Below are 13208 nucleotides of genomic sequence, written 5' to 3'. Positions count from 1 at the left end.
CTGGCCATGAGATGTGAGAAAAGTGATGTGTGCAATAGCTGAGGTATTCCCCTTAAGGATAAATAATATTCTTCATTTTTCACATTTTCTCCTTCCTACTAGATGGGATATGAATACAATAAATGGGAGCTGAGACAGCCATTTCAGGCCAAAACGTGAAAGCTGCATTTTTAGGCTGTAGATGCAACAATTTGGAAGTATAATAGGTCTGTAATAGTTGTAGAGTTACCATATCAGCCCTGGAGTATAAAGACAAACTTTGCATGAGATAAAAACAAATTTTATTGCCTCTAAGCGACTATCACTTTGATTCTAGATATCTTTTATAGCATTTGGGCCAACATCACAACCGATACACTTCTTATAGCTAACTATGAGATGCATTTCACAGCTCTCTCCTGTGAGGTTTGCAAGTTAGGTATGATCTAGCTGCAGAGCTATATTCAGGCCAAAGACTCATCCAAGGACTCTTTTTAAATGTAACACAAATAGATGACGAAAAGCTAAACCTCAAGAGTGAAATGTTGCAAAAGTTCAGTGTTTTCTGTCAGAAATGGGATTTGTGCCTATTCTTGAATCTTGTATCTCTTTCATAAGTGACAATTAAATGTCTAATATTTGTTTAATCTCCTAAGTGAATTAGACCATGTGTTAACTTAGAAAACGGTTATGTTGATTAAGCCTGATAATACATAAAGGTAATGTTACATTTTCTTTTTTCAAAATTGTCATAGAGTTTCACCAAGTCCTGAAACACATTTTTAAAAATGTCTTGCTCCACACAATAGTGTTACTGCCTTCTTAATATTCAATGTTATGGACTTGCTTAAGTCTTATAAATTACTTTTAAATTACTTTAATGTTTTTTAAAGTATAAGGCCCTACAAATCAGAATCAGAAAGTTCAGTTGTTCTCAACTGTACATTAAATTCACTTGGTTCAGCCTGTTAGAAAACACCGACACATTAAATTTACCTAGGTTAGCCTTTTAGAAAATACTGACATCCCAGAAATTGAATAACTTGTTCTTTGTGGGTGGCTCAACAGTTTTTAAAACTTCCCGTAGAATTTTAATGTGCAACCAAAATTGGGAAACATTGCTCTAATCCAACCCCTTGTACATTTAAAATGCTACACAATGATTCTTAAGTCCAGCTAAATATGTAGACTATTCACCTAGTTCATCTCCTTCATTTTATAAATGGAAAAACAAGTACAGACAATTGAAGGAACAAAATAAAGTTCAATGTCAGACCCAGGTCCAGAAGCCAATATAGGAACAGATGTCCATGCTCTAGAGGAATCAGTCAAAGGTGCTAATAAAGAAAATGAATGATGGAGGAGGAAAGAAAGTTAGTGAAGCTGAAGTAATTAAATTTGATAAAACCGTACTTGTGAAACTTCAGGAAGGAACTATGTCAGAGACATCTTTGTTCTTTTGTTGCCAAATACTGTGACTGGCATTTAATAGGTGCTCAGTGTTTTCTGAGTAAATAAATGTGTGCAAAAGAAATAGTAAAGATGATATAACTTTAGAAATAGCAAAGATGATTCCTGGTGTCAGTAGTCAAGAAATTTTTCAAGGAGGATGGCTTTGACTTAATCTTTGAGAAAAAGAGGATTTTCAGAAGTGTAAAAGAAGGGTGTGCAAGTTATCCAAGAGGAGAAAACATGTGCAGGAGATATACATCAGAGGATTATAACATGTATGGTTGGCATAGAGGAGATTGGCTGATTAGAACAGAGGGTTTATTTTGAGGATCAGTGTAAAAGACCTGCTGGGGTCATACTGTGGAAGGTTTTAAATGGTGCACAATTGAAAGGCCACTCCTGAGGGCAGCTGGTGGCCATTATTGATATTTGAATAGGCAGGGTATCTAATAAAAGTGCCATCACAGGAGGCCAGAAAAAGGGCATCTTCTATCTATTCTGAGTCCTCATATAGAGTCTCTTCTACTGAACAAGAATTTTAGTCTAGACCATCTTTATTTATCTGCAGAAAAGAAAAAAAAAAATACTGCTGGCATGAAACAATTAGAGTTTATAACTGATAATGCATAAAAAATGTTACAATGTTAAGTAAATGGTTACTACCAGGTATCATATTTGCACTTTTATAAAATATACCATCTGCAAGATGCTGTTAATGTGGTCAAGAGTCTTTTGAATTTGGAACAATACATATTTAGAAATAAAACTTGATACTCAGCAATAAGTGACTAAATTGGTAGCTGTATTGTTGCATTATCACTCACATCTCTTGCTGAAGGCTAAAAAGCTTCTCTTTAAACACTTAGGCCAGTTGTGAAAAGACTAGAATTCTGATCATAATGCTTTCTTGAACCTGAGGTAGACATACACATTTGAAGATTGGAACATGAGAAATTACTAAATTATATGACACTGGAGAGATATTACAAGGAAATTCTGATATTTCCCTGCAAAATATTGCCAATTATGGTAGCTGTCAATTTAACAATAGGCTTATTCACTATGGTGTTTGATTAATGTGAAATTATTCAGTTGGCTACCTTGTAGTTGGCCTATTTTTGTGTCCAATTAGTATGCTAATAATGGTAATTATGTTCTATACTGCATGTCTCATCACCTAGAGGGTTTTTAAAATGATAAAATAATGAGAATAAACAAGCTGATGCTGATATTCAGTGGGCCATTCTAATTACTTACTGAGTGCACGCTGGGGAATCAATATTCAGCCAGAGAAAATGATTCCTGGTTACTTTGTTAAAACTATTTTTTTCAAAGAGCAGTGAGAGTTTGCTGCTGTTCTCTTTATTATTGAGCTATTTTACATCCCCACCCCCTTTTTTGTTTCTATGTTTGTTTTCTTTATTTATTTTTTTTAAAAGTAATCAAAATATAGTTAGCTTTTGTGACTAGTATTTGTGGTAAGAGGTCAGAAAAACAGAGAATAGCAAATTGCTTAATTGTACACCTTTGCACCAAATAACTACCATTTTTTTTTTGTCTCCACTGTCTATAAAAAACAAAAGCAAAACAAAACAAAGCAGAATTCCTCTACTAAAAACACTTTTTGCACTTGTAGGAATACAGTGAGAGGATGATTTGTGCTAATTCTTCAACAAGATAACCAAACACACTAGTGGACAGGAGGGATTCTCTTCCCCAAAATATAAAACTAAAACTTTGTTTTGTTAAAAATCCTCTAATTTAAGATAGCCAGATGATCTGTTTTGGACAATCAACGTGGAGTTATAGATTAAGTTATTATAATTTCTAATGATACCATCAAATATGATATGGTTTGGCTGTGTCCCCACCCAAATCTCATCTTGAACTGTGGTTCCCATAATCCCCATGAGTCACTGGGGGACCCAGTGGGAGGCAATTGAATCATGGTGTCAGGTTTTTCCTGTGCTGTTCTCGTGATAGTGAGTAAGTCTCATGAGATCTGATGATTTTATAAAAGGGCAGTTCCTCTGCACACGCTCTCTTGGAGCCATGTAAGATGTAACTTTCTTCCTCATTCGACTTCCACCGTGATTGTGAGGCCTCCCCAGCCACGTGGAACTGTGAGTAAATTAAACCTCTTTCTTTTATAAATTACCCAGCCTTGGGTATATCACTATTAGCAGCATGAGAACAGACTAATACAAAATGTTTTACATAATTCAAAGTATAATACAGAAATACTAAATGTATATTTTATAACTGATAATTTATACAATTATATTTTAGATTATTCTAGCTTTCAAGACAGACCTTATGTTGATTATGTAATTTATCCTCTGAATTATCTAAAGTTAAACTTGTGATGTGGCATTCACAAAATAAATTATGCTTCACAATCTCTTTTTAAGTGTCTGTAATAAAGTAAAACAAAGAAAATTTCATTCCTAGGAAGCGTCATGGCAAGGTGGAAAAAGCATGGACCAAACTTCTAATCCCCTACCTTTCCAATGAGAAACTGTGCAATATTAATTAAGCTAGGTATTTTCTTTGATTTTTATGTCAATTGCAAAATAATATTATTGAATTAGACCAGACCTTTTCAAATTGTATTCTATGAAGTCTATTATATCCCATGTGACATTCACAGATTTTGTACAAAAATAAAGTCTTCTGTAGTCAAAAATATTTTAGAAATGCTGTATAAAACCAAGGTAAACAAGTTTACTGCAGGACTTCTCAAAGCATTTGACGTACTCAATATGTTTTATAAATCTCCAATTAGGGTGATACAATATACATTGTTTATCAAATTTGATCATTGAAACCCATTTATTTATCAAATAGGAATTAATATCTCATAAGACAATACCATTTTATAAAGCATACGTTTGGAAGTACTGGACAAGACAAATCTTTTCAGGTCCTTCTAAACTCTAATATTTTTCCTCACTAGACTGTAAGTTCCATGAAAGTAGAGAAAATGCCTGCCTTGTGTCACTACTATAGGCTAGGTCTTTGTACCGAGCATAGTACTTGCACTTAGTATGTGTTTAATAAATAACTGTTGAATGAATACATACATATGTACATACATACATTAATTGGTTCTATAAAAATTCAACAAATAATGAGGAGGAAATAATTTTTAGGTCCCACTACCCTCCCTTGTTGTCGGTTGCCATTCCCCATACTTTTCTTAATATCTTTGTCTCCCATCTGTAGCAAAAGCCAAGTAATCTACTCTTTCTATGGTAATTTTAAATCTCATTATGTCTTGTCTTCATATAAATGATAGAGCTACTACCTATTGAGCAATGACTAAATGTTTGGCACTGTTGAGAGTACTTTGCCTATGTTAACTAATTGAATCATTGCAGTACTCTTATGTGGCATGTATTATTTCCTCTTTCTTACATATAATATAGGAAGGTATCAAAGGTACTAAAGTAAGTGATACTTCTAGAATTCAACCAAAGCATATCTGATTTCAGAACATGAATTCTTAACTGTTATATCTATCACTATGATTTTATTTTCTTTGTGCAAAGTCCCAACATTTGTTAATGAACAAATTTATTTTGTGAAATTCTGGGCCTATGTATATGCTATATCTATCAATCTACCTATGATCTGCCCTAGTTGATCTATGGTCTACCAAAATGATACCCTCCTATTCAACCTTCCATGGTCCACTGAGATTATTAGTGCTAAATTAACTACCACAGCACAACTTAGCAGTCAATGCAAGATATACATTTAATCCACACTCTACCTTGACTATCCCTGAGATAAATAATACTGTATAGTAATGCTGGAATTATATACCTGTTTACAGATACAAAAACTGAAGAAAATTTCCACACTATCCTTTTTAAAAAAGTAAAAGTAAGTTTCACACCTACATCTATGTGTATGTAACCATAGCAGATATTTTCAACTAATATTTAATGTGTCTTATTTCTTCTTGGGAGCAGAGAGTATTCTTTTAAGTCTTATGTAGTATTGAGTGTGACATGGTTAAACAGGGATTTCCTGAGCTACAAAATGATTTTCAATTGTGTGATACAGAAAATAAGTCTTACCACTAATTAATAGAAAGACGTCTATCAGTTTAGAATCCATTTTCAGCTTGCTCTGTATCAAGAAGGGGGCAAAATATATATAAATACATATATGTGTGTATATATCTATATATAAACATAAATATTTACATATATATACAATATATATATTGTAACTTTCAAAAACTCATATTGTGGAAATTTGAGGAAGAACACAAACTTTAGAAGTCTCAAGCAGGAAGGAGTGATTGGGCTATGAAGAGAGCTCTATAACCCTGAAAATAAATAATCAGTTTACTTCCATAGCTATCAAGGAAGGAGGAAACTGACATTTTGCTAGATCTATTAAAGTGAAACAAGATCTTCAGAAAATAAGACATAATAAGAATATATACTTTAAATGAGATTGAAACAATCACATATGTAATGATTGAAAATATAAGGGTCATTAAATAGAAAAGACATCAATTGCAGCAAACATAGTATAAGAGAAAATCATAATAGGAAACACAGAAGATCGGAAGAACTTGGCAGAGGCTGATCAAGGATACATGAGAACAGACACTATTCTCATAGTCACATAGGTCAAAATTCTTCCAGATCCTCAGTGTTAAGGAACTTGGAAGCATATCTCAAAACATCACTGTTTAGGTTTTATATTTATATTTCAAATAATCATATAGTAAAGAGAATATATTTGACACTGTAAGGACAGATATTCTAATTATCCTTATCGGACATTTTTACTGTTTTGTAATTTCCAAATGCCATTTATTTACATAGACCAGGCAGACCTTTTCCAAGTACAATTACAATCAATGTATTTTGATCCCAGAATAGACTAAACAAAAAAATAAATAGTATCTTAAACAACATATTATTTAACTTATTTCTATCTATGAGTGCATATGTAACAAAGATTGATCTTTATCACTTTTCTTCCACCTGAGAAATGGGAGCATACTAATTTCTCAATAAATATATTTGAATAAATGAATGAGCAATGACATTAACTAGCCCAACAAAACCAAGTCCTTCAAAAAATATTCTCCTTTTAGTTATAGCAGGGGATAAATTATAGAAAAAATCCTGCCTGCTCTTTAAACACCAATATAGTCAGCCCTGTTGCCTGTCTAAACTTTTGTTAATTGGAAACATATTATCTTGCACTTCCACATTCCAATAAGAATTTATATTCATAATGATGACCCTGGAACACTAAAAGTTCTTAAGTGTCTTCAGAATCATAAAAGCAAGATTCAATTATGCTCAATATAGCTTTTGTGTTAATTGAATTTCATTGTATGCCAAGGCTTTGAAAACTAGCAAGTTGGCTGTGGCAATTTGTTCACTTTCTATCAGCCAGATTATTTTATTAACAAACCCACTACATAGCATCTTATCCCCTTTCCAAAATGCATAATAACTGAAAATAGAAAGCTGTGTTTTTATATTGGAAGAAATAATGGTACTAAAACTATATTCCTTCCTGTAACATACATATTACAGTATTTTTCTGAAGCAGTTGAATATTTTTTATTTGTTGCTGGGAAGGTACCAGAACTTTAATGACAATCACTGTTCTTGAGACTAAAGGAAAAGTTAATGAAAATAAATCATAGCCACATATGTATCTTCTCATAACATGATTGTTTACAATTAGAAATCAATAGCAAGAAGAATTTCGGAAAGTGTACATACATAGAAATTAAACAACATACTCCTGAATGACCATTGGTTCAATGAAAAACTTAAGAAGTAAACCAAAAAATTTCTTGAAACAAATAAAAATGGAAACAAAATATACCAAAACCTATGAGATATAGCAAAAGCAGTGCTAAGAGGAAAGTTTACAGTAATAAATGCTTGCATCAAAAAAGTAGTAAACAAACAACTTAATATTGTACCTCAAGGAAAAAGAAAATAAAAACAAATGAAACCCAAAATTATTAAAATACAATAAATAATAAAGATTAGAGCAAAACTCAATGAAATGAAGACTAAATGATAATATAAATGATCAAAAAAATGGAAACTTTTTTTTTTTTTTTTGAAATGGAGTCTTGCTCGGGCCCCCAAGCTGGAGTGCAATGGCTTGATCTTGGCTCACTACAATCACTGCCTCCCAAGTTGAAGCTATTCTCATGCCTCAGCTCCAGTAGCTGGGATTACAGGCACCCGCCACCATAACCAGCTAAATTTTGTATTTTTAGTAGAGATGGGGTTTCACCATGTTGGGCAGACTGGTCTCGAACTCCTGACCTCAGGTGATCTGCCCATCTCGGCCTCCAAAAATGCTGGGATTACAGGTGTGAGACACCGGGCCCAGCCAAAAAGTTGTATTGATAAACCACTAGCAAGACTAACCAAGTAAAAAGATAATATATAAATTTTTAAAATTTTAAAATTTTATTAATTTTTTTAATTATAAATTTTTACTGCTGAGTTCTACAAAACTTGTAAAGAGGAACTAATACAAATTCTTCTTTAACCATTTCAATAAAAACATTCAAAAAATTAAAGAAGAGGATTATTTTTCTAAGTCATTCTGCAAGGACAGTATTACCCTGAAACAAAACCAGACAAGGACACAACAAAAAATCAAACTGCAGACCAATATCCCCAATGAGCACAGACACAAAAGTTCTTAACAAAATTCTAACAAACTGAATCAAACACATCAAAAAATAATAAATATGCTATGATTAAGTGGAATATATAACATATCCTAGAAATTCAAGTATGGTTCAACATACAGAAATCAATAAATGTGATACATTAAATCAACAGAATGAAGGACAAAATGCATATGGTTATCTCAAGAAACACAGAAAAAAAGGCATTCAATAAAATCCAACATTCCTTTCATAACAATAAAAAAAAGGTGTATAAAAAACACGCTTCAACAGTGGAAAGACCATACATGGCAATCCCACAGGTAACATTTCACTGAATAGGGAGAAGTTAAAAGCATTTTCTCTAAGAACGGAAACAAGACAAGAATGCCCATCTTTGGCGCTCCTATTTACTGTGGTACTGGAAGTCCTACCCAGACCAATCAGGCAAGAGAAAGAAATAAAAGCATCTAAATTTGAAAAGAAAAAGTCAAGTTGTTCCTCTTTGCAGACAACATCATCATATGTGTAGAAAAATCTAAAGATCCCCGCACATTTAAAAAAAAAAAAATACTTAAAACTGATAAATACATTCAATAAAGTTGCAGGATACAAAATTCACATACAAAAATCAGTACAAAATTTATATACAAAACCTATACCCCAATAATAAACAGGCTGAAAAATAAATTAAGAAAGAAATTACATTCAAAGTAGCTATAGAAAAAAATACCTAGGAATAAATTTAACCAAGTATGTGAAAAATGTCTACAGGAAAATCCACAAAACACTGATGAAAGACATTGAGGCAGACATAAACAAATGAAGATACATCTCATGCTTATGAATCAAAAGAATTAATATTGCTATAACAACCATACTACCCCAAACAATCTGCATACTCAATTCAATTCCTATTAAAATACAAATGACATTGTTTACAGAAATAGAAAAAAATTATAAAATTTATGTAGAATCACCATAGAGTTTAAATACCCAAAGCAATCCTGAGAAAAAAGAACAAAGCTGGAAGCATCATGCTGCTTGACTTCAAATTATACTACAAATCCAGAGAACCAAAACAGTATGGTATTGGTATACAAACAGACACATAGATCAATGAAACAAAATACAGAACCCAGAACTAATTCCACGTATTTACAGACAACTGATTTTTGACAAAGCTACTGAAAACATACATTGAGGAAACAACTTTCTTTTCAATAAATGGTGCTAGAACTGGAAATTCATAGGCAGAAAAATGCAAATAGGCTACCATGTCATATCATATACAAAATCAACTCAAAATGGACTGAAGACTTAAAGGTAGGACCCAAAACTGAAAACTAGAATAAAAAAATAAGAAAAACGCTCCAAAACATTGACCTAGGATATAATTTTATGGTCAAGACCTCAAAAGCACAAGCAACCGAAACAAAAGTAGAAAAAAGGAATTTTATTAAACTAAAAAGTTTCTTCTCAGCAATGGAAACAATTAACAGTGAAGAGATAAACTGTTGAACAGGAGACAATATTTGCAGACTCTTCATTTGCCGAGAGACCAATATCCAGAATACACAAGGACCTCAAATAACTCAACAACAACAACAAACCTAAACAATCTAATTTTTAAAATGGGAAAAAACCTGAATAGATATTTTTCAAAAGAAGACATACAAACAGCCAACAAGTATATTTAAAAAAATGTTTATCACTAATCATGAGGAAAGTCCAAACCAAAACCACCACGAGATAACAATTTCATCCCTTCAATGCATCATTTTCTCTGGACCCTTGCCAGCATGTTATTTTTGTGCATTCAAAGACAAAAATAACATGCTGGCAAGAGTCCAGAGAAAAGGGGACTCTTATACATTTTTGATAGGAATACAAATCAGTGTAGCCATTATGGAAAATGGTATGGATGTTTCTCAAAAACTAAAAATAGAACTACCATATGATCCCACAATCCCAGTGCTGGGTGTTTATCCAAAAGAAAGAAAACCAGTGTATCAAAGAGGTACCTGCATGCCCATGTGATATTGTTTGACTGTGTTCCCACTCAAATCTCATCTTGAATTGTAGCTCCCATAATCTCCATGTGTGTGGGAGGGACCCAGTGGGAAGTAACTGAATCATGAGAAGGTTTTTTTTTTTTTTTTTTCCCATGATGTTCTTGTGATAGTGAATAACTCTCATGAGATCTGATGGTTTTTAAAAGGGCAGTTCCCCTGTACACACTCTCTTGTCTTCCACCACGTGAGAGGTGCCGTTGCTCCTCCTTCGCCTTCCACCATGACTGTGAGACCTCCCCAGCTATGTGGAACTGTGAGTCCATTAAACCTCTTTTTCTTTATATATTACCTAGTCTCAGGCATTTCTTTACAGCAGTATGAAAATGGACTAATACACTGTGTTTGTTGCAGTGCTATTCACAATAGCTAAGATATGAAATCAACCTAAATGTCTATCAATGGATAAATAAAGAAAATATATATACACCATGAAATATTATTCAAATATTAAAATGATGAAATCTTGTCATTTGCAACAACATGGATGGAGCTGCAGGATATTATGTTAAGTGAAACAAGGTTGGTACAGAAAGACAAATATTGGATGTTCTCACTTATATGTGGGGACAAAACATTGATCTAATGTAAGTAAAGAGTAGAATGATAGTGACCAGACATTGAGAAAGATATTTGTGAGGAGAAGGGTATGAAGAGAGGTTGGTTAATTGATACAAACATACAGTTAGAAGCAAAACGTTCTAGTGTTTGATCGCACTGTAGCTAGACTATGGTTAACAATAAAATATTTTATATTTTCAAACAGCTAGAAAAGAAATTTAAAGTATTCCCAATACAAAGGAATGATAAATGTTCGAGATGATGTAGATCCTAAATATCCCAAGTTATTCATTACCCAATGTATTTATGTATTAAAGTATCACTTATATACCATAAATATATACAAATATTATGTATTAATACAAATAATATTTTAAAAAGTAAATGAGTTTCCCACTAAATGAAAAGGGCTTTCTTTAATGTTTCAATTTGGTAGTATGTATGTTGTTTTAGTACACCTCACAAACAAATATAAGGGATGCCTAAAATGAGGGATCTTCATTCTGAGTGCTCCCATATATACTCGTTAAATAAACTTGTATGCCTTTTCTTTTATTAATCAATCCACCTTTTATCAGTGATTTTTAGTGAATCATTAGAGGACCAAGAGTCTCTGGTCCCCACAGTAATGGCATACAGTAGTTATCAAAGATGCTCTTCTCTTCTGGAGGCTGCAGTGAAGAGAAACCAGGAATCTGACCTGCTGTCAAAAGGGTCAGAATTTCTTATCAGCCAGGCTCCTGGCCTTTCTCTCTCTCTCTTTGTACTCCGTTTGAGAAGATGGTAGAAATCACTGTCTCATCTGCAATGTTTTGATTAATAGGAAAAATGATTTGTTCTGCTAGTCCTGAATTGTAGTAACTCTGGTGTACTTTTGGTACTTGATGGTACAAATTCATATTGTTTCACATCTTTTCCTCTTTGAAATGGCAGTCTTTTGCTCTATTTTCTTTGTCGTTCTGTGTTCTGTTATAAATATGCATAACAAAGGGTGAAACATGGGCTGGAACACCCATAAGCCTGTTATTCAAGCTGACTCTGCTTATTTGTTAGTTTTTGTGATTCTGGCTATAGCAGTTTCTCTTAAGACAAACGTTGCTGCAGGTCACTGGAGGAAAAAAAACCAAAAAAACAAAAAAAAACTGGATAAGGTTTTCTCCCTTGTATTTTCTTATATTCTTGAAGCTTGATTTTGTGAATAAGTGGGGGTACTCTCTTAGTCTTTGCCATCCTGATGGCATGAATTTTTGGATTCACATAAGCTGGCCAATCTGAAAAAACTGGTAGTTTGAGACACATTAGATTTTTAAGCAGCACACTTTTCATACTGAATGTCTGAAACCCTTAGGGATATTTAAATCTTAAAAGGTCTTATCTTTTGTTTATCTTAAGTCTATTTCTGATAGTGAATTTTGGGGATCATGAAGTTGCCTCTTCTATGTCTTCTCTAGGCACCTTGGCTTTAAATAGGCTTTTGGATTGAATCTCTATTGGAATAAAGTACACCAGTGAAAATTCTAATTTTCAATAGCTGAAAGATAAATAGAAAGGATTTTAGAGAGTTCTTATTCTAAACAATTGATAGGAAAGTCAAATTTTTAAAAGAGCATATCATAAGGTCATAAATAGCCTTAAGAATTCTCTTGATGAAATTAAACCAATATTTTATTGCAAGCTATAATAGCTAAGGTCCTGCCCTTTTATCTCGGTGACCTAGGTTTGATTCCTGGGTAAAGAATGAGTTCTTTCTGGCTTGATCCGTTTATTAATCTTTTTTTTCTTCCATGGACAGCTTCTTATTTTCTGTGTTGAATTTTTCACTTTGGAGACATCTTGTGCATCCATGGTTAAGTCATAACCTTAGTTAAGTCTTATTGGTTTCACTTGGGAGGTTGTCTTTGGTAAGATATTCAAAAGGATTTTTGTAAAGTGCTCTATGGTGAAAAGTAAGCTTAATTAAAAGCTTATATGCATGCTACATATATATTTGAAAGAACTTTATGCTTTTTCTCTTTTGGAGCTCTGTTTTGGGGATTTCAGTTGACTGAAATCTTGAAAAAAACATGTGCTTGGTTTCTCTGTTTGCTTCCTTTCTTAAAAATTGTTATTTCATTTACTTATCCTCCACCCTATTGCTCTTTCCTCTTTGCTATCTTCAGTACCAAGTTAAAAAAAATAGACTAAGTTTCTAATGACTCAGGCTCCTTAAAGAACTCAGAATAGACACCACTTATGCATTTTTGGGGTTCTTCTGTTTTCTTTGTGGAGTTTCAATAGTTATGGGTGGATTCTTTTCAGGTCTAAATCTCTGCAGTCTTTTGTGCTTCATTATCTGACATTTTGGCTTTTGGGGGTACCAAAATTTACTTTATATTATGAGGAAGTTTAACTTTGATGTATATCAAAGTTTAAGAGATGGACTGAATACAGAATGGGACAATTGGCTTTGGGTTGGCCACCAGCCT

This window comes from Papio anubis, chromosome X (assembly GCF_008728515.1).
Source record: "Papio anubis isolate 15944 chromosome X, Panubis1.0, whole genome shotgun sequence".
Classification (NCBI taxonomy): Eukaryota; Metazoa; Chordata; class Mammalia; order Primates; family Cercopithecidae; genus Papio; species Papio anubis.
Note: the sequence above shows the minus strand (reverse complement) of the source record.